Source organism: Panthera leo, chromosome D4 (genome assembly GCF_018350215.1).
Source record: "Panthera leo isolate Ple1 chromosome D4, P.leo_Ple1_pat1.1, whole genome shotgun sequence".
NCBI lineage: Eukaryota > Metazoa > Chordata > Mammalia > Carnivora > Felidae > Panthera > Panthera leo.
The window spans coordinates 55,220,186-55,238,392 of NC_056691.1; the positions used below are offsets into that span (position 1 = coordinate 55,220,186).

The following is an 18,207-nucleotide window of genomic DNA, read 5'->3' on the forward strand; positions in this document are numbered from 1 at the left end:
AAGAAAGAAGTGTGAGGCAGCTTTAGCTGAGAGAGAAAAAAGATATTTAGCTGAGGGAAGGAACACCAGTGAGTATATACGGTGAGCCTGGAGCACACACCTGAAATATGTTGAGCGGTGTTAATGAAGGAACTCTGGAGCAGTGAGCCTTGAACCCCACCTTGCTGCTGAGGATGCTGAAGTGACCTCTGAGCCCTAGAGAAACTCCATTTCCAGATTCTAAAAGGCCTGCACCATAGTGCCTGTATTTAGATGGCTAAGCTTCCATCTCTTTCTTTTAGCCAACTTCTATCCTTGAATAACTCCACCTTTGCTTGAGGTAGCTTGTGGGAGGCTTCTTGCTTGCAGAGCCTAAGCAATACACACCATTAGAATGAGAGCATCAGTGTTGAGAGTAGTTAAGAGCCCAGACTGCCTGGGCTGGAATCCCAGCTCTGCCACTTACCAGCTATGTGACTTTAGGCAAGTTACTTAACTTCTCTGTGCCTTGTCTCTTCATCTGTAAAATAAGGATAAAGATAGTACCTACCTCAAAGGTTATGAGAATTAGGGGCACCTGGGTGGCTCAGTCAGTTAAGTGTCTGACTTCAGCTCATGTCATGGTCGTGAGTTTGAGCCCCGCATGTGGCTCTATGGTGACAGCTCAGAGCCTGGAGCCTGCTTCAGATTCTGTGTCTCCCTCTCTCTCTGCCCCTCCCACACTCATGCTCTGTCTCTCTCTGTCTCAAAAATAAACATTAAAACAAAGGTTACAAGAACTAAATAAGTTAATATTTATAAAACACTTAGAGAGGATTGCCTGGCATATACTAAACACTGAATAAGAGTTTGCAGTTACTATTATATACTATGAAGTAAAAGCCCTTCTTTGTGTTTCTTAACGCAGTAAGAAAAGTAATGCTGAAGGTCAAAATGAGGTCTAAAACTTGTTGGGGGCATCTGGGCGGCTCAGTCGGTTGAGCCTCCAGCTCTTGATTTCAGCACAGGTCGTGACCCCAGGGTCGTGGGATTGAGCCCCACATTGAGCCCCCAGTGGGGCTCCACACTGGGTGTAGAGACCCTCTCTTTCTCTGTCAGCCCACTTACCCTCCCCCTTTCTAAAGTACAAAAAAGTTAAAAATTAAAAAATATACCCTTAAAATTTTAATTAATTAATTTAAAAAACTGGTTTGTTTTGGAGGGAGGGATTCTTTCCCTCTTTCATGAGATGGTGCTGTCACAGATCGGTTTGTTCCCACTCATGTGCCACCAGGTGGTGAATAGCTGTTGCCCATAATATTCCACTTTGTCTTTTTTAAAAAATTTTTTAGTTTATTTATTTTAATGTTTATTTATTTTTGAGAGAGAGAGAGAGAGAGAGTGCACACACCAGCGGGGGAGGGGCAGAGAGCTCGGGAAACACAGAATCCGAGGCTCTGAGCTGTCAGCATGGAACTGCACGTGGGGCTCGAACCCCCAAACTCCTGAACCGTGAGATTATGACCTGAGCCGAAGTCGGACGCCCAACCAACTGAGCCACCCAGTCGCCCCTAAAGTTTATTTCTTTAGAGAGAGAGCTTGCATGCATGCAAGAGGCACAGAGAGAGGGAGAGAGAGAGAATCCCAGGCATGCTCAGCACTGTCAGCACAGAGCCCAGTGTGGGGCCCCACACAGGACCAACGCAGGCCCAACGCAAGCCCTGAACCCATGAACCTCGAGATCATGACCGGAACCAAAACCAAGAGTCCGGCTGCTTAACCGGATGAGTCACTCAGGGGGCCCTTCCACTTTGTCTTGATGCTTGGAATCCCTGTCTGTGTCACTGCTGGCCAAGTCAGCTTCTGTGACCCAATGCCACAAGAGAGTGTGTGGCCAGCACCTCCTCTATTTATACAGAAAGGGTTCTTCCCACAAGCCTGGGGGCTTGGATGGGAGGCCAGGGTTGGAGAGCCCAGTTCCCTACACCAAAGACTTGTTAGCACTTGTGGTTTCCAGAGGCTTCCTTTAGCATGTCTTTGATCTAGTATCTGTGCAAATAGAATCAACAGGGCCAAGCCAGGATGAGCCCCAGCAGCTTCATGTACTTCCCCACAGGGACTTCCCACTGTTGTCCTTTTTTGTAAGTAACATCGCTGATCTCCTCACCCAGGCTACTTTCCTCCAACCTCCAGGGACTCCTGGGCATTATACACCTGGAATACTTGGCCTTTCTTTACATCGAGGGGAAGGTTCTAGCTCCATTCCCCATATTATTCCTGCTCATAAAGTAGATCAGGATTCCCCACCATTCTCCAAATGCAATGGACACCTTTTGGGTCATCTGGCCAACTCACAATTCTCCTTTCTTTCTGAGGTGCTCCAGCGACCCTCAGCAGCGGGCCTGCTGCAGTCACATTTCACAAGGTATTTCTCTTCCCACCGTACCTAAGTGGCCCCCCTGGTGGACACCGACCCAAGCTAAGCTGATAGGATTTTCTCTCCCAAGTATTAAGGGTTGATCAAAATATTCTAGTTCCAACTGGCTGATATGCTGAGGAGTTGCAGGTGGCCACTTTCTCTGCATGAGTGGGAAGCAAAGAAAGTCAGGCTGCAGAGAAAAAAATGAAACCAGCTGCATAGAAAAAAGATGAGAGCCACAAAGAGTGGTCTCTGGGTTTCTGATGGCTTTTTTTCCTCACCAAACTCTCTGTGGTAAGGACTATTAATATCCCATTTTACAGATGAGGGAACTGAGGCACAGAATCATGACATTATCCAGGTGTTATGACATGAGCTCCTGGATCTAGGTGTTCCTAAAAATAATACAATGTGGGGCATCCTAGTTGTGTGAGCTGGAAAAGGATCTTTTTTTGCCTCCTTAGGCTGGTTGAGTTGGGATTCTGTCACACTTGATTAAAGAGTACTGACAAAAGAGAATAGAGATGGATTCTTTATTCTCTATGTGAGATATCTCTAACTGAGATCCTTTTGGGTGGATCTAGACTTGGATGTGAGGAAGGATACCCAAGGTACAGAAAAAGAGGATGAGAATGGGTGCAGCTGCAGACAAGTTGTGGGGGGAAGCTGGAAAGGGGGGAAGCTTAACCTCAGGGTTTTTTGTGGGTTTTCTTTTTTTTTTTTCTGTGAGGAGATCAACTGAAGCACTTGCAATGGGGCAAAGATTTCAACTGAACAAAGGAATCGCTTGTAAATAGGAGAAGAAAGGCCATTTGTATCAGGTAGAGGAATCCCCAGCTGTGGTTACAGGTGGTAAACTTTATTTAGGTAAACTCATCCACCCAACTGTATATGATTTTTCTCCAGTAAGACTCAACTACAGTCCTGAGGATTAGCTGGGTGGGGTAAAAGTGGGAGATTAGGACACTAACCTGAGCACTGAGGAGAGAGTAGTGGAAGCGATACACCTGGAGGCCAAGGCTGAAGGGGAAAGAGAGCCATGAAAGGCTGGTAGCCCCAATAATGTGGAAGACACATGCGGTGAGGGTCAGAGCATGGAAGAACTGAAGACAGGGCATGTCAGAACCTGGAACATTGGATCTTGAGACTTCTGAGGTGGAGCCCTTCTCACTGATGACAGGATTCAGGATAGGACTACAAGAGGGAGTGGATAAAGTAGAGTCAAGAAGAAAAGTTCAAAGGGAAGAAGTCATGGAATGCGGGGGCTAAATATATATAAACATATAGACTTAGAACACATGCAAATATATATCAGATACACCCAGAAACATGATACAAATATGCATGCAGATATGCACGGGCACACAGCACAGGCAGGCACACACTAATTCACGGATACAGGACACAAAACAGACCTTCCCCTCACGCCTCTCAGCATACCACACTGACAGGCACACACCCAGGAATGCAGGGACACACACACACACACACACACACACACACACAGATGTGAAATGCATATACAGAGGCACATATAATCATGTGACAAACACGGAAACTTTGACACATATGCACACCACGGCACTGTGACTTAAGGGAGTAGGTTTTTCCCCTGGGTATTGTTTTTCCTGTTGAATTTGGCCCCTGTAGTACCCACGTGGCTCAGCCCCCTTTCTTAGAAAAAAGAAACCTGAAGCCTCGCCCAAGTTAGAAACAAAGGCCCTGGCACAGCTCAGCCCTGGCTCACCAACCAGGATGTCTGCCCCTACCTTTGTCTCCCTGGAACTGGAGTCCTGGCTCAAATGCTGCCCCCAGAGACTCTCAGCCAATGGAAACAGAGCCTTCCCAGCCACAGGGTAGCCCTGGGACAATTGGCTCAGGCTGGGCAGACAAGCTCTGACATCCACTGCCTCTGCCTTCCCCAACCCAAGCATCTCTTTCTCAGTCAGGCCAACTTGATCCCACACAGTGGCCTACTGAGGAAAAGGATCAAAGGTGAAGAGGGGTGAGGCTGGGAAGACAGATAGGAATTAAGGCTTCACCCAGAGGAAAATGGGGAGCCGAGGAATATTATTACTAAGTGAGACACTGGCGTGTTTACATTTGCACTTTAGAGCTCTCAACACTTATATTCATACTTGGCACATAATATATATGAAAGGCCTGTAGGAGGGGTTGGGAACTGGTGACCCTAATGGTAGGGACCTCAGGAGAATCAGATCAGGTAAAAGTGAATGGAGGCTTAATCTAGGGCCAAGCATGGTACTGGAATGAGTAAAAGAAGAAATGAAAGTGACTAAGAGATGTGATAAGAAAGACTAGCTAGAGCTGGACCATGGGACTGGCAGGGCTCATGGGCTTTGACTGAGGCTAATTGAAACACCACTATGAGGCAGACATAGAAAACCACCTTGTTAATTTCACTGTCATATGGGTATAAAATATACCTATCATGAGGATAGCAAATATATATATCATCATACATTCCCAGCAGCTTACAAACATGCTCTAGTATCTCTTACTCTTAAAATGCTTGTTTGACCAACATCATTCCTCTTCACCTCCTACCTCATTTTTCTTCTTTCCTGCATAGCCACATTTCTAGAAAGATTGTCCCCAAATGCTGTTTCTACCTCCTCACCCCATTCACTCTTAACTTATTCCAATCTGACTTTCATTTCTACCATTCCACAAAGTGTGCTTATGTCAAGGTCACTGGTGACTCTCATGTTGCTAAATCCAACAAGCACATCTAGGTCCTTGTCTTGAGAATTAAAGTTCAGAAGGTTAAGTAGCTTTCACTTCTTGTAATTTGGCCCATCCGCCCCCCTACTGAGGAGAACTGGAAAATATAAAACAAATCTGCCAGAAGGCATAGAAGAGATAATAAATTAGTGTTGGGCCCACTTTTCCCCTGAGGGATATTTGTCAATGCCAAAGAGGATGACCAAAAGACAAATGGCTTTTTTGAACACAGGGCAGGGATTAGAGTTTACGAGTGGCCAGAATGGGGAGCCCTGATGAACCTCTCTTGGTTAATATACTGAAAGGCTGAACCTTAAAAATAAGGCTGAATTAGAAGTAGATAGGCCCTCCTCACAGGGCTCAGTTTCAAATAATCTCAATCCTTAAAATTGGAAAATATTAATTCTAGAATGTCAGTAACCAAGAGCCTGGAAGAAGCAAGTTTCGGTAATCCTTCCTGAAAGAAGACAACTTAGGCCTCAAATTATTGCTATAAACAATTTTTTGCATTGTGTTTTGCAAATAAAATGGCCCATGTACAGGCAATAGAGCATAAATGAAACTCAACAAAAACAAGAGACAATAGAAACAACTCCACGGGGTATCCAAATATTGGAATTATAAGACACAGACTTTAAAGTAACTATATTTACCGTATTACCATGTTCAAAGGGAAGATTGAGAGTTTCAATGGAGGACTGGGAACAATAAAAAAGAACTGAATGGAAATTTCAGAACTAAAGATCTAATAATAAGAAGAAATCATGGATAGATTTACCAATTCATTTGACAAGCTAAAGAGAAAACTCATGAAGCGGAAAATAAGTCCTTAAAAATTAGTTAGAAAAAAGTACAGGAAAATAAAAGTTTTGAAAGTACAAAAGAGAGGAATAATTCATAAAGAGGGTAATGAAAAGATCTAACAACGAGTAATTCAAATTCAAGAAAGAAGAGACAGGGGCGCCTGAGTGGCTCAGCCAGTGAAGCATCCGACTTCAGCTCAGGTAGTGATCTCTCTGTTTGTGAGTTCGAATCTCACATAGGGCTCTGTGCTGACAGCTCAGAGCCTGGAGCCTGCTTTGGATTCTGTGTCTCCCGCTTTCTCTGCCTCTTCCCTGCTCGTGCTCTGTCTCTCTCAAAACTAAGTAAACATTAAAAATAAAAATAAAAAAGAAGAAGAGACAGCAAAACTTGAAGGGTTAATGGCTGAAAACTTTCCAAAAAGGAAGGAGGCATCAAGCCAGGTATGCAAGAAGTCCTGGAAACCCAAATAGGTTAAATAAAAAGAAAACCCATGCCTAGTCACATCACAGAAAAGCCAATCAAAACCAGTGACAAAGAGAAAATCTTAAAAGCATCCAGAGGGAAAAAAGATACATAACCTTAAAAAAGAAGAAAAAAAAATTATTCTCATAAGAAACAATGAAACCAGTAGACAACGGAATTATATCTTAAAGGCACTGAAGGAATATAACTGACAAATTCAATTCTATATCCAGTGAAAATATCCTTCAAGAATAAAGGTGAGATTCTGATTCAGAAAATTATAAATAAAAACATATGAAACAATTGGAGGAATTTGAACACTGAATAATTGATATTAAGGAATTTTATTATTATTTGGTTTTTTAAAAAGAGTATTATCCTTCAGTGATAGATAGTAAATATTTACAGATGAAAAGTTTACAGATGAAACATTAGGATATCAGATATATGCTTTGAAATAATCTGAGACTGGGTGGGGATAGGTGGAGTGAAACAAATGGAGTACATGTGGATAATTATTGAAGTTTAATTATGGGCACAGAAGTTCATTACACCGGCCTCTCTATTTTTGCACTTGTTTGGAATTTTGCGTTCTAAAAGTTTTATCCAGAAAGAATGAAGGTGAAATAAAGACATTTTCAGACAAATAGAAAAAGAAAATCTGCTACCAAGTGAGCCACACTGAAAATGTTGTTCAGGCAAAAGGAAAATGATTCCAGATGGAAGCTTGAAAATGCAGAAAAGAATGTAAGGCAATGAAAATGGTAAATATGTGGATAAACTCAGATTGATACTGACTGTAAAACAATACCAATAATAATTTCTTGTGAGGCTTTAAAAAAAATTTAATGTTTACTTTTGAGAGAGAGACAGAGCATGTGGGGGGGAAGGGCAGAGAGAGGAGACATAGAATCTGAAGCAGGTTCCAGGCTCTGAGCTATCAGCACAGAACCCAACATGGGGCTCGAACTCACAAACCATGAGATCATGACCTGAGCCAAAGTTGGACACTTAACCATCTGAGACACCCAGGTGCCCCTGTCAGGAGGTTTTAAATATAGTGAAATTGAAATGCATGACAACAACAACATAGAAGTCAAGAAGGCATAAAAGGAGTTGAAGTGTTCCAAGGTTCTTGCATTGTTCTGGAAAAAGGTAAATTCCTATTAGTCTTCAAAAAATCAAGGATTGATTTGGTAATCCCTCTAAATAACTACTAAAAAAATAGTAAAAGAATGCATAATTTCCAAGCCAACAGAGGGGAAACATTGAAAAGTTAAAAATATATAATCAATTAAAAAAATAGGTCAAGGAAGGAGAGAAAAATGAATATAGTTGCATGTGAGACAAATAGAAAACACTTCATAAAGTGATAGATTTAGGGATGCCTGGATGGCTCAAGTGGGCGAGTGGCCAACTTGTGATTTCGGCTCAAGTCATGATCTCATGGTCACAAGATCAAGCCCGGCATCCAGCTCTGCACTGGGTGTGGCACCTGCTTAAGATTCTCTCTCTCCCTTTCCCCCTCCCTCTGTCCCTCCCTAGCTCACGCTTGTGGCCCCCGACCATCTCTCAAATACAAGGGGAAAAAAGCATTAGGTTTAGACTGAAATATATCAATAATTACTCCAAATATAAATGGAAAAAATTCTCCAGTTAAGATACAAAGATTTTTAGATTGGGTTTAAAAACAACTATATGCTATTTATAAGAGACACAGGTAAGACATAAGGATACAGAAAAGTTTAAAGGATGGAAAACTATAGAACAAGAAGATTCTAACCAAAAGAAAGCAGATGTAGCTATATCAATATCAGAGAAAGTAGGTTTGCTCAGACCTTTTAAAGTGTACAACTTAATAATTTATTTTTAGTATACTCACAAGATATGCAACTATCACCGCTATCTAATCGCCAGATGGAGTTGACTTCAAGGCAAAAGCTGTAAACCAAGAAAATATAATAATTCTAAATTTGGAAGCTTCTAATAATATAGCCTCAAAACATGAAAGGTAGGAATCAGTAGAATTACAAGAATAACCAGAAAAATGCACAATCATAGTGCAATATTTTTAACAAGTAAAGGGTATAGAAGAATTGATATCTAACATTTATTAAGGCTATGTAATATTTGAACTATACAATTAGCAAATTTGACCTAATGGGCATACACAGAATACTGTCCTCCAAAATTCTGACTACATTGTCTTTTTATGCATAGAAGAACATTTGCAAAAGTTGACCATATTCTGGGCCACAAAGGAAGAAGTCTCAATAAATTTCAAAGGATCGATATCATACTGAGGATGATTTCTGCTTACAGTGAAATTGAACTAGGAAGCCATAACAAACAAAACGTCTGATACATTTTGAAACCCCACGTACTGATTAAAAATTTAGGAGCTTCTTGGGGGCTCCTGGGTGGCTCAGTCGGTTGAGCGTCTGACTTCAGCTCAGGTCATGATCTCACTGTCCATGGGTTTGAGCCCCGCGGCGGGCTCTGTGCTGTCGGCTCAGAGCCTGGAGCCTGCTTCGGATTCTGTGTCTCCCTCTCTTTCTGCCCCTCCCCCACTTGTGCTCTGTCTCTATCTGTTTCTCAAAAATGAATAAATGTAAAAAAAAAATTTTTTTTAAGTGTAGGAGCTTCCTGGGTGTGGCTACAGTACACAAAGGGCAGGGAGAGACAGAAGAAAAAGTCAGACCACTCCAGATTGGTAAGTGGCAGTTTGAATAAGCAAGGAGATTTATTTATGAGACTTGTCTTAGGCCAGTTCAAAAGGAGTAGATTTCTGCACCCATATGCCAAATCTTAAAGTTTATGTGGAAGCTTGCTCGTGGGTTTGGGCTCTGCAACGGGCCCTGTGCTGACAGCTCAGAGCCTGGAACCTGCTTCTGATTCTGTGTCTCCCTCTGTCTCTGCCCCTACCCGACTCGTGGTCTGTCTCTGTCTCTCAAAAATAAATAAAACGTTAAAAAAAAAAAGTTTATGTAGAGGCCTTATCTGGGTTTAGTCATGTATACTGTCCAGATTGTCTCAGCCAACACCTTAATTTCTCAAGGCTATGTCCTTGCAACAGCTTCCACTGTTGGAATAGTAGGCTCAAGTGTGCATTCCAAGGACAGGGGAGAGGGTGAGGAGTTTCTGATTGCCCACGTCCAACTTGTGAATCAACTGGCAGTCACATGACCATATCTCCACATATGGTAGGACATTTAAAAAGTACATTTTTTTTTTAGGGCTTAGTTGTTTTTGGTGTTTTGTGTTTTTTTAGCTTTTCTTTCTTTCTTCCTTGCTCTCTTTTTTAAAGAGAGAGAGATCATGAGCAGGGGAGAGGGGCAAAGGAAGAGGGAGAGAGAAAGAATCTCAAGCAGGCTCCATGCTCAGCATGGAGCTTGACACAGGACTCAATCCCACAACCCTGGGATCATGACCTGAGTCAATATCAAGAGTTGGGCACTCAACCAACTGAGCCACACAGGTACCCCTAAAAAGTATATTTCTATGTCTATGTTAGAACATAGACATATTTCTATGTCATATACCCCTAAAAAGTATATTTCTATGTCTTTCATCACTGGATGAAAGAAAAAAAGTCTATTGGAATTAGAAAAAAAATTTTAAGTAGAAACTATATAGTAAGAAACATGACACATAAAATTGTAAAATACAATTAAATATGTGCTTAGAGGGAAATTTATAAATGAATGTATTTAAATATATATCAAGAGCTAAGCTTTCATCTCAAACCATGAGAAGAAAAGAAAATTATACCCAAATAAAGTAGAAGGAAATTTTAAAAATTAGATCAGAAATGAATGAAATGGAAATAAAGTACAATAGAACCAAACCCAAAATGTTTTTCCTTGAACAGACTTATATAAGATTGAAATGAAAAGGAAAAATAACTCCTTCAGAGATATGAAAACCTGAAGAGGATTTTATGAGAAGGAAAATTACCTGCCAATCTCATTTATGAATATAAATGTAAAAATCCAAAACAACAGATTAATCAACCAAATCTTGCAGTATGTAAAAAGGTTAATAGATAATGACTAAATTGGTTCTGTTCTAGGGAATGCAAGGTTGGTTTAAGATTTGAAAACCAATTCAAGCAATTCACCTCCATTAAAATAATAAGGGAGGGGTGCCTGGGTGGCTCAGTTAGTTGAGTGTCCAATTCTTGATTTGGGCTCAGGTCATGATCTCACAGTTCATGAGATTGAGCCCCACATTGGGCTCTGTGCTGGCAACACAGAGTCCGCTTGGGATTCTCTCTCTCCTTCCCTCTGCCCCTCCCCCTCTGGCCCATGCACCTCTCTCTCTCTCAAAATAAATACACATTTAAAAAAAAATAAGGGAGAAAAATCACATCATCACTTTAATAGATGCTAAAAAAAATTAATAAGGGGCACCTGGGTGGCTCAGTTGGTTAGGTGACTGACTTCGGCTCAGGTCATGATCTCACAGTTTGTGAGTTCGAGCCCCACGTCAGGCTCTGTGCTGACAGCTCAGAACCTGGAGCCTGCTTCGGATTCTGTGTCTCCCCCTCTCTCTGTCCCTTCCCCTGCTCACACTCCGTGCCTGCCTCTCTGTCTCTCAATGATAAATAAACGTTAAAAGAAATTTTAAAAAAAACTTAATGAAATTCAACATCAATTCATAATTAGGGGAAATAACCTCTTAGCAAAAAAGGGACAGAGGGAATTTTCTTAATATGGTAACAAATAGCTACATAAAACTACATCAAATATCATTTTTTTTAAAGTAAGCTCTATGCCCAGCATGGGACTTAAACTCACAACCCTGAGATCAAGAGTCATATGCTCTACAGACTGAGCCAGTCAGGCGTCCCCAGCAAATATTCTCAATGGTGAATTAGTAAAGGTTTTCCTTCACATATCTGGATTTAGAACAATCAAAACATAAAGCAAATATAAGGGGGGAAAACCCTACCTCTACTACTTCTACTCAACATTGTAATGGAGGCAAGAGATAAAAGCTATAAGGATTGGAAAGGAAGACATCTCATTTGCAGATGATAAGAAAGTGTACTTAGAAAATCCAAAAGAATGTAGAAAAATTATTAGAATTAATTAACAAGATTACAGAATACAGGGTCAATACACAAAAATCTATTGCATTTCCATATACCAGCAACAACAGAAAAATAAATTTTAAAAGGCTATTATTTATGACAGTATAAATATATCAAATAGCTAGGAAAAAATAATAATGTGTAAAGACCTCTAAATATAGATTTAAAAAGACCTAAGTCAAAAGAGGATTACATTGTGTTTATAGATTGGAAGCTCAATGTTTTATTTAATCTTTTTTTTATGGTGAAAAAATTAATATTTAGATTTAGCCAGCTGGACTCAGTTTAGATGATCCCAATTTTGTTGGCAACATCCAAAGCATCATAGTCAGGAGCCAGTCAAACATATTTGCCTTTCTCTCTCCATCGGGCCTCATCAGAGTGTTGACCTTGGCCATGTCAATGTCATAGAGCTTCTTCACAGCCTCTTTGATCTGGTGCTTGCTGGCCTTGATATTCACAATGACACAAGTGTGTCGTTGCCTTCTATTTTCTTTACGGGTGACTCCATAGTCAGGGGGAACTTGATAATGGCATAGAGGTCAAGTTTGTTTCTCCTGGGGGCCCTCTTTTGAGGATATTTGGGCTGCCTTCAGAGACACAGTGTCTTGGGCAGTCGGAATGTAGGTGATATGTGGATCTTTTTTTGTGATTGTGGATACCTTTCAGCACTGCTTTCTTGGCCTTCAAATCCTTTTCTTTGGCTTGGCTTTGGGAGGAGCAGGGGCTTCCTTCTTTGCCTTTGGCGCCATCTGTGTGAAAGGGGAAGGCTCAGTGTTTTAAAGGTATCAAGTCTCCTTATAGTGATCCACAGACTTAACATAATTTCAATCAGAACCTCAGTAAGTGGGGTGATGGTGGTGGTGATTTTTGGTGGAACTTGACAAGCTGATTATAAGATTTATATGGAGGGGACCTGGATGGCTCAGTCGGTCAAAAGCCCGACTTTTGGTTTCAGCTCAGGTCATGATCTCACGGTTTGTGAGTTCAAGCCCCACAGAGCCTGCCTGGGATTCTCTCTCTCTCTCTCTCTCTCCCTCTCTCTCTCTGCCCCTCCCCCCACTCGTGCTGTCTCTGTCTCTCTCAAAATAAATAAACTTTAAAAATTTATAAAATTCATATGGAAATGCAACAGCCAAGAATAGCCAAGACACTCATGAAGAAAGGGAATAAAAGTAATTGAAAGGTATACTAAGACCATATGGTTTGCCACAGGATAGATTAATAGAGCAACACACCAGAATAGAGTCCAGAAATAGACCCTCACAGGTCAGGACATCTGCTTCATGACAAAGGTGGCACTGCAGAGCAGTGGGGGAAGGACAAATGGTGCTGGGATTATGGGATATCTGTATGGGGAAAAAAGCAATTTACCCAGTGGCCTACAATGGCTATGTGGTGAAGTCAGGTCTTTTTTTCTTTTCCTTAAGTTTGTTTGTTTGTTTAAATAGTCTCTACACCCAACATGGGGCTCAAACTCATGACCCTGAGACCAAGAGTTGCATGCTCTTCCAACTGTGCCAGCCAGGCATCCTGAGGTCAGGTCTTTGAACCCAAATATATCTGGCTTTAATGTAAGTCCATATCCTTTAAATTCTGCCAGTGGCCCAGTCACCTCCCAAAGCTGTCATGAGCCAACAGGACCAGAAGTTATGGGAAGGCTTTGTGAACTGGGGAGTGCTATGAGCACCTGTGGGAGAGGCTATATCCACTGAGATGATGACTGCCTTCCAGGTAAGTAGAGTGGCCTTGTCCCATAAGCCCTAAAGCCCCCTAAAGAGCTGGGTCTCTCTTCTCTCCTGTAAATTGCAGCTAGACTCCACGTCTCCTTTAGAAGAGTGGCCCTCTGGCACGCTACCAGCAGGGGAACCTGAGCAGGAGGCTGACATCTCCGCACGAAGGCTCAGGGCTGGAGCTCTCCTTGGTCACAGTGAGAGGCTGAGGCTCTAATGTTCCCTTGGGGTCTTTCTCCAGCAGTGTTGGGGAGAAAACAGGAGGTAGGCCACCAGAGACCCTTGGGACAAGTTTGTGTCTCACTTTGTGAGCTGAACTTTGTGTTTTTGCCGCTTCAGTCCAGGTGGTGAGGCAGACCGAAGAAGGAAGAGCAACAGGGCTTTCCAGGAAGGCTTGCAGCAAAGGCCTAGATCCCTCTGGACTGTGATCTATGCCCCCGGGAATGCCTCAGGACTGCCGGAAGCTGTCTTTCCTTCCACCCTCCCCCTCCCTGGTTTCCTGGATGGACAAGGGGACCTTTGTTTCTGTCCTTCAGTACTGTGTTAAGCCCCACAGCAGCAACCTCAAATGGGCAGAAGGAGCCGGGGCAATAAAACCCCCTGGAGAGTTTTCCTAGAACCATGGCTGGCAGTCTTAAAGGGACCTCATGGCCTCCGCACCCAGTTTCTGGCCTTGGTCACCCATCAAGTCAATACGGGCCTGCTAGTCCAGGGCTTCCTTAGGTCCCTCTACTGCCTGCCTCGGCCCAAAGCAAAGCACCCCCAGCAATGTCCTCACTTAAGAGTTGGTGGTGGGCCAGGGAAAGGCTTGGCAGGCCTTGTTTCCCATGAAGAAAAGCCTTGGAACAGTCTACTAGAGGGTGTGGGCAGTGAACCTGCAAGATCCAGCAGACCCAAGACGGTGAGAGAGTGCCCACAGGCCCTGGACAACAGCAGGGCCAAGCTCATCCGCCAAGCCCACCAGTCACCAAGCCCAGGGTCAGTGAGAGACAAGAGTTGAGCCCCAGCACATGAGTCCGAGACAGAGCATCCGGCTGACAGGCAGAGCCCAGGCTGGCCTCTGAGCCTGGGCTCTGACAAAACAGTCATGGTGGACAGTCATCTGTCCTCACCAGCAGGTCTTTTCCCCTTATCACAGTTTCACTGTGGCTAGGTCAGCTTCCATCCAGAGCAAATCCCATGAAACATGAAGCACTGAGGGCTGGTATCTGATAAAGTTAGACCCCAAGACCCGCTTTTTAACACTTTTGGTTCAGCCTGTCTAAAAATCATGAGTCATCAGACCAAAACACGGCCCTGGCTTCATTTAGGAAAGTGCCACTGGCTAAGAACGTCCGGGAGGATTGGGAATGGTGTGGCAGCTCCCCTCCTTTGGGGAGAGCGTGGATAGGAAGGGAGGATAGGTGCCAAGAAGGAAAAAGGAGGGCTGAGCAGAAGCCTGGGCCTCTCTCTCCACTCTCCGCCGCCGCCGGTCTCCGCAGCCTTGGGAAGATACTGTGGTGATCCCTCCTGGACACTGGGTGTTGGCCCAGGGTAGGGACAGGTACTGAGCATTGGGATGAAAGAGCTGTACAGTCTGGGAACCAGGTTGTCACCTCCCAGAGTGATGCTTCCAGAGGCAGAAAGCAGCCCCACTTCTTCAGAGCCACGCGGCTCCTCAGCCCTTAGGGGTCTCCCTTCTTCCTTCCTTGTACCCCATGACCTGGGCCTCGTGCATCCTCGTGGGTGCGTTAACCACCCCATGTGTCTCCCAGACTGCGGCTGCACTACTGTCCCTGGTCCAGGAGCTGCTGTCATGCGGTACACCAGACTCCCAAGTCCTCTAAAACTAAGGGGGAAAAGAAAACAAAATGAAAACACACAAAATAAAAACCATGCTCTTGGGCCCAGTGCTCAATCTACACTGCACCTGCCTTGGCAAAATGCTGTTGATGCCAGGCTCTAAGTAAGGGCCACATCTTCCCGCTGGGGTGGGGCACCACTCAGCCTGCTGCTTCCCGTTCCCACCTGTACTGCAGAGAGAGTGCTGCAGAGTCTGGATGAGTGGCTGGATTCATGGTTCAATGGCCAGAGTCCTGGACTGGGGACTCAGGAGATGTGGGTCACACACTGACTCTGTGTGACCTTGTACAAGTCACATGACCTCCCTGAGCCTCAGTTTCCCGCCATGGGGATTACTGAATGAGCACGACAGAGCAGGTGGGAAAGCACGAGGTGCGCCGATAAGGGCCCACATGCAGCAGTTCACCACGTCTATCTGCAGCCCCCACGCTTCCTCCCTCACTGCCTTTGGTGAGGTTGCAAAACTACAGAGTTGGGATCTTGCAGCTGGCCTGTCTCCTATGCTGCTGTTATCAGAGAAGCCAAAATCACTTACAGAGCAACAGGACACTTTCACACAAAGGGAGCACTTTGAAGTCCCCGCCAAAAGCCCAAGTCCCTGGCTAGATAACCTCCCGTAGCTCACTCACCCAAGGTGCGGAGAGTTCCGCCTGGCAGAGCCCCGTGGAGCTGAGCAGGGTGGTGCAGGGCTGGGCACACAATTCCTGGCACCCTACCAGATAAAGATTCAAAGTTAGAGCCGTACCATGGCCTGGTATCCCCCCTCCTCTGGCACATGCCCTCCAGGCAGGGAGTTGTCCAGTACTCACATCTGGACCGGACGTGAGTCTACAATAGCTCCATGCCCAAACCTGTGTCAAAATCCAGATGTCAAGGGCCTCCCTCAGCAGCAGAGCTCCTGGATTCTGGGGCCAAAGATCCATGGGCATTGGGGGTCTCCCTCACTTCCTCCTAGGCTCACACTCTTCACAGGGTCCTGATCAGGGGTCTCGGGCCCATATTGCTCCTTAGGAGCCAGGGCACAGTGTCCCCTCCCATTCTTCTGTTCTTTGACATTTTTATTATCCAAATATAACAGGCGTGAATGTTCAATTGTACACAGGAAAGAGTGGCAACAAATGTCCTAACTTGATTTTTCTAAATCTGAGAGACTAGCTAGAGGCTCATCAGCCCAAGTTGAGCTCCTGTCCAGCCTCCATTGAGCATCACCACAGCATGCCACATCCCACCACATTGGGAACTGGGCACAGGCCTGCACCACTCCCCTGTAGGGGGAGCCCCCATCTTCCTTCCAAGTCTGGGCACTTGCAGGGAATGCAACCCCCCAGGGGACAATCCTGCTCATTCTTTCAATGGGGCCAGCACAGCGCTGTTAATAGCCCTCAGGCAACCCCTGAAACACTAAAGATGGTTACTCCTGAGGAGCCTGGCTGTACAGTCTGTGCAGAAAAGGGAAGATCATCTCTTCATTTTATCGCTCGTGCATCTGCCCCCACAAACAATTACAGAGTAATTTCTGCACTAAATTATTCATACATTTCCCTGCCATGTATGGAAAAACCATTCGGTAGTTTCCTTTTTTTCTTATACCTCTTCCCAATCGATAAATATAGATCTACTTCATCATTCTCAATGGTCACACTGTACTTAATTGCTGGGATGCACTTCATTTATTTAGCACTGTCCCCCATTGATGGTGGCTTCTAAGTGTTCAGTATTACAAGCAGTGGCAGGGTACACACTTGCATCTTAGTGCATGGCTTTGCTTTCTTCGGATAAACTCCTAGAAGCTGAATTGCAAGGTCAAGGGGTAGGTCCACTTTTAAGATTTACTTGTCTACAGTCCACTCCCAGAAAGGATGTACAATGCAGTAGCACGGGGATGGAGGTTCCCCCACCCTCACCAACACCAAGTCTAGGACCATCTCTCCCAAGTGTCCCTCCCTCCTGCCCTTCAGAACTCACTTGTGCTCTCCCTCCTGGCCCTTAGGGGCCTTCCCCTTCATCTAGACAGAATTTATCTAGGTGACTATGTTATCCCCAGGTGTAATCTGGCCCCAGCTTGTCATTTCTTCTTTTAAAAAGCCTCCAGCTTGGCCCCTAGTTTCTGCCAACAGTAAATGGGAATCAAGGGGGCACTCTGGAGTAAGCGCCTCCTTGTCCCCCGGTCATGATAACCTGCCTGAGTCCAGGCTTCCCCTTCTTCCCCCAACCCCCCCTGGCAGCTTTGCATCTAGTTTCTTTAGGGAAGGATATTAGTCTTGGGCAAAGGTAGCAACTGTAAAGCCGGTTATCTGGGGCAGAGCACCAAGCTGGATTCAGCAACCAAGCTGAGTGCCCACTATTAGCAGATTCTCAGGTGGCACTCCCCACATGGCCAGCCCTTCTCACACGCGAAATCTCCAGGTGGGTGCTGGACCCCACACCACCATCCTCAGCCACCTCCAGAGCAAGATGAGGTCAAGTTTGGCCACAGGGAGCTGCCTCCTTTTTAAAAAACTGTGGTAAAGTATGCCGTCTTGGTCTTTTCAGGCTGCTGTAACAAAAATAGCATAGACTGGAGGGCTTATCAACAACAGAAATTCATTTCTCACAGTCCTGGAGGCTGGGAAGTCTAAGATTAAGGTGCTGGCAGATTTGATGTCTGGTGAGGGGCTGCTTCCTGGTTCACAGACTGCGCCTTCTTGCTCTAACCTCATGTAGCAGAAGGGATGAGGGAGCTCTCCGGGTCTCATTTACAAGGGCACTAATCCCATGCACGTGGGCTCTGTCTTCATGAGCTAACCAACCACCTCCCAAAGGCCTCAGCTCCAAATACCATCATACTGGGAATAAAGTTTCAACGTGAATGGGGGCGGGGGGGCACACTCACTCTATAGCATATATATATATATATATATATATATATATATATATCATGGAGTTTATCATTTTAACCACTTTTAAGTACACAGTTCTGTGGCATTTAGTACATTCCTATTGTGCAACTATCACCACCATCCATCTCCAGAACTTCATTTTCTACAACTACAACTCGGTACTCATTGAACCCTAACTTCCATTCTTCCCTCTACTCACTCTCCCCTACAGCCCCTGGCAACCATCACTCAACTTTCTGTCTCTGTGAATTTGACTACTTAGGTACCTCA

At 44.4% G+C, this 18,207-nt stretch overlaps 1 protein-coding gene across 4 annotated transcripts in view; it reads right to left on the minus strand.

Annotated features, from left to right (window-relative positions):
• Positions 1-8,126: 8,126 nt before the first annotated feature.
• The window catches only part of B4GALT1 (beta-1,4-galactosyltransferase 1), a 69,646-nt gene continuing 59,565 nt past the window's right edge, over positions 8,127-18,207 (minus strand). Inside the window, exons 7-10 of one of the 4 annotated variants that reach the window (XR_006196123.1) lie at positions 15,688-15,770; positions 14,812-15,044; positions 12,146-12,235; positions 8,127-8,329 (exon numbers count right to left, since the gene is read on the minus strand). The gene's annotated coding sequence lies outside the window, so the exon portion shown is untranslated. Of the gene's footprint in view, positions 8,330-11,674; positions 12,236-14,811; positions 15,045-15,687; positions 15,771-18,207 lie in introns of those variants that run through there. The other 3 variants (XR_006196120.1, XR_006196121.1, XR_006196122.1) reach the window with 3 other exon arrangements.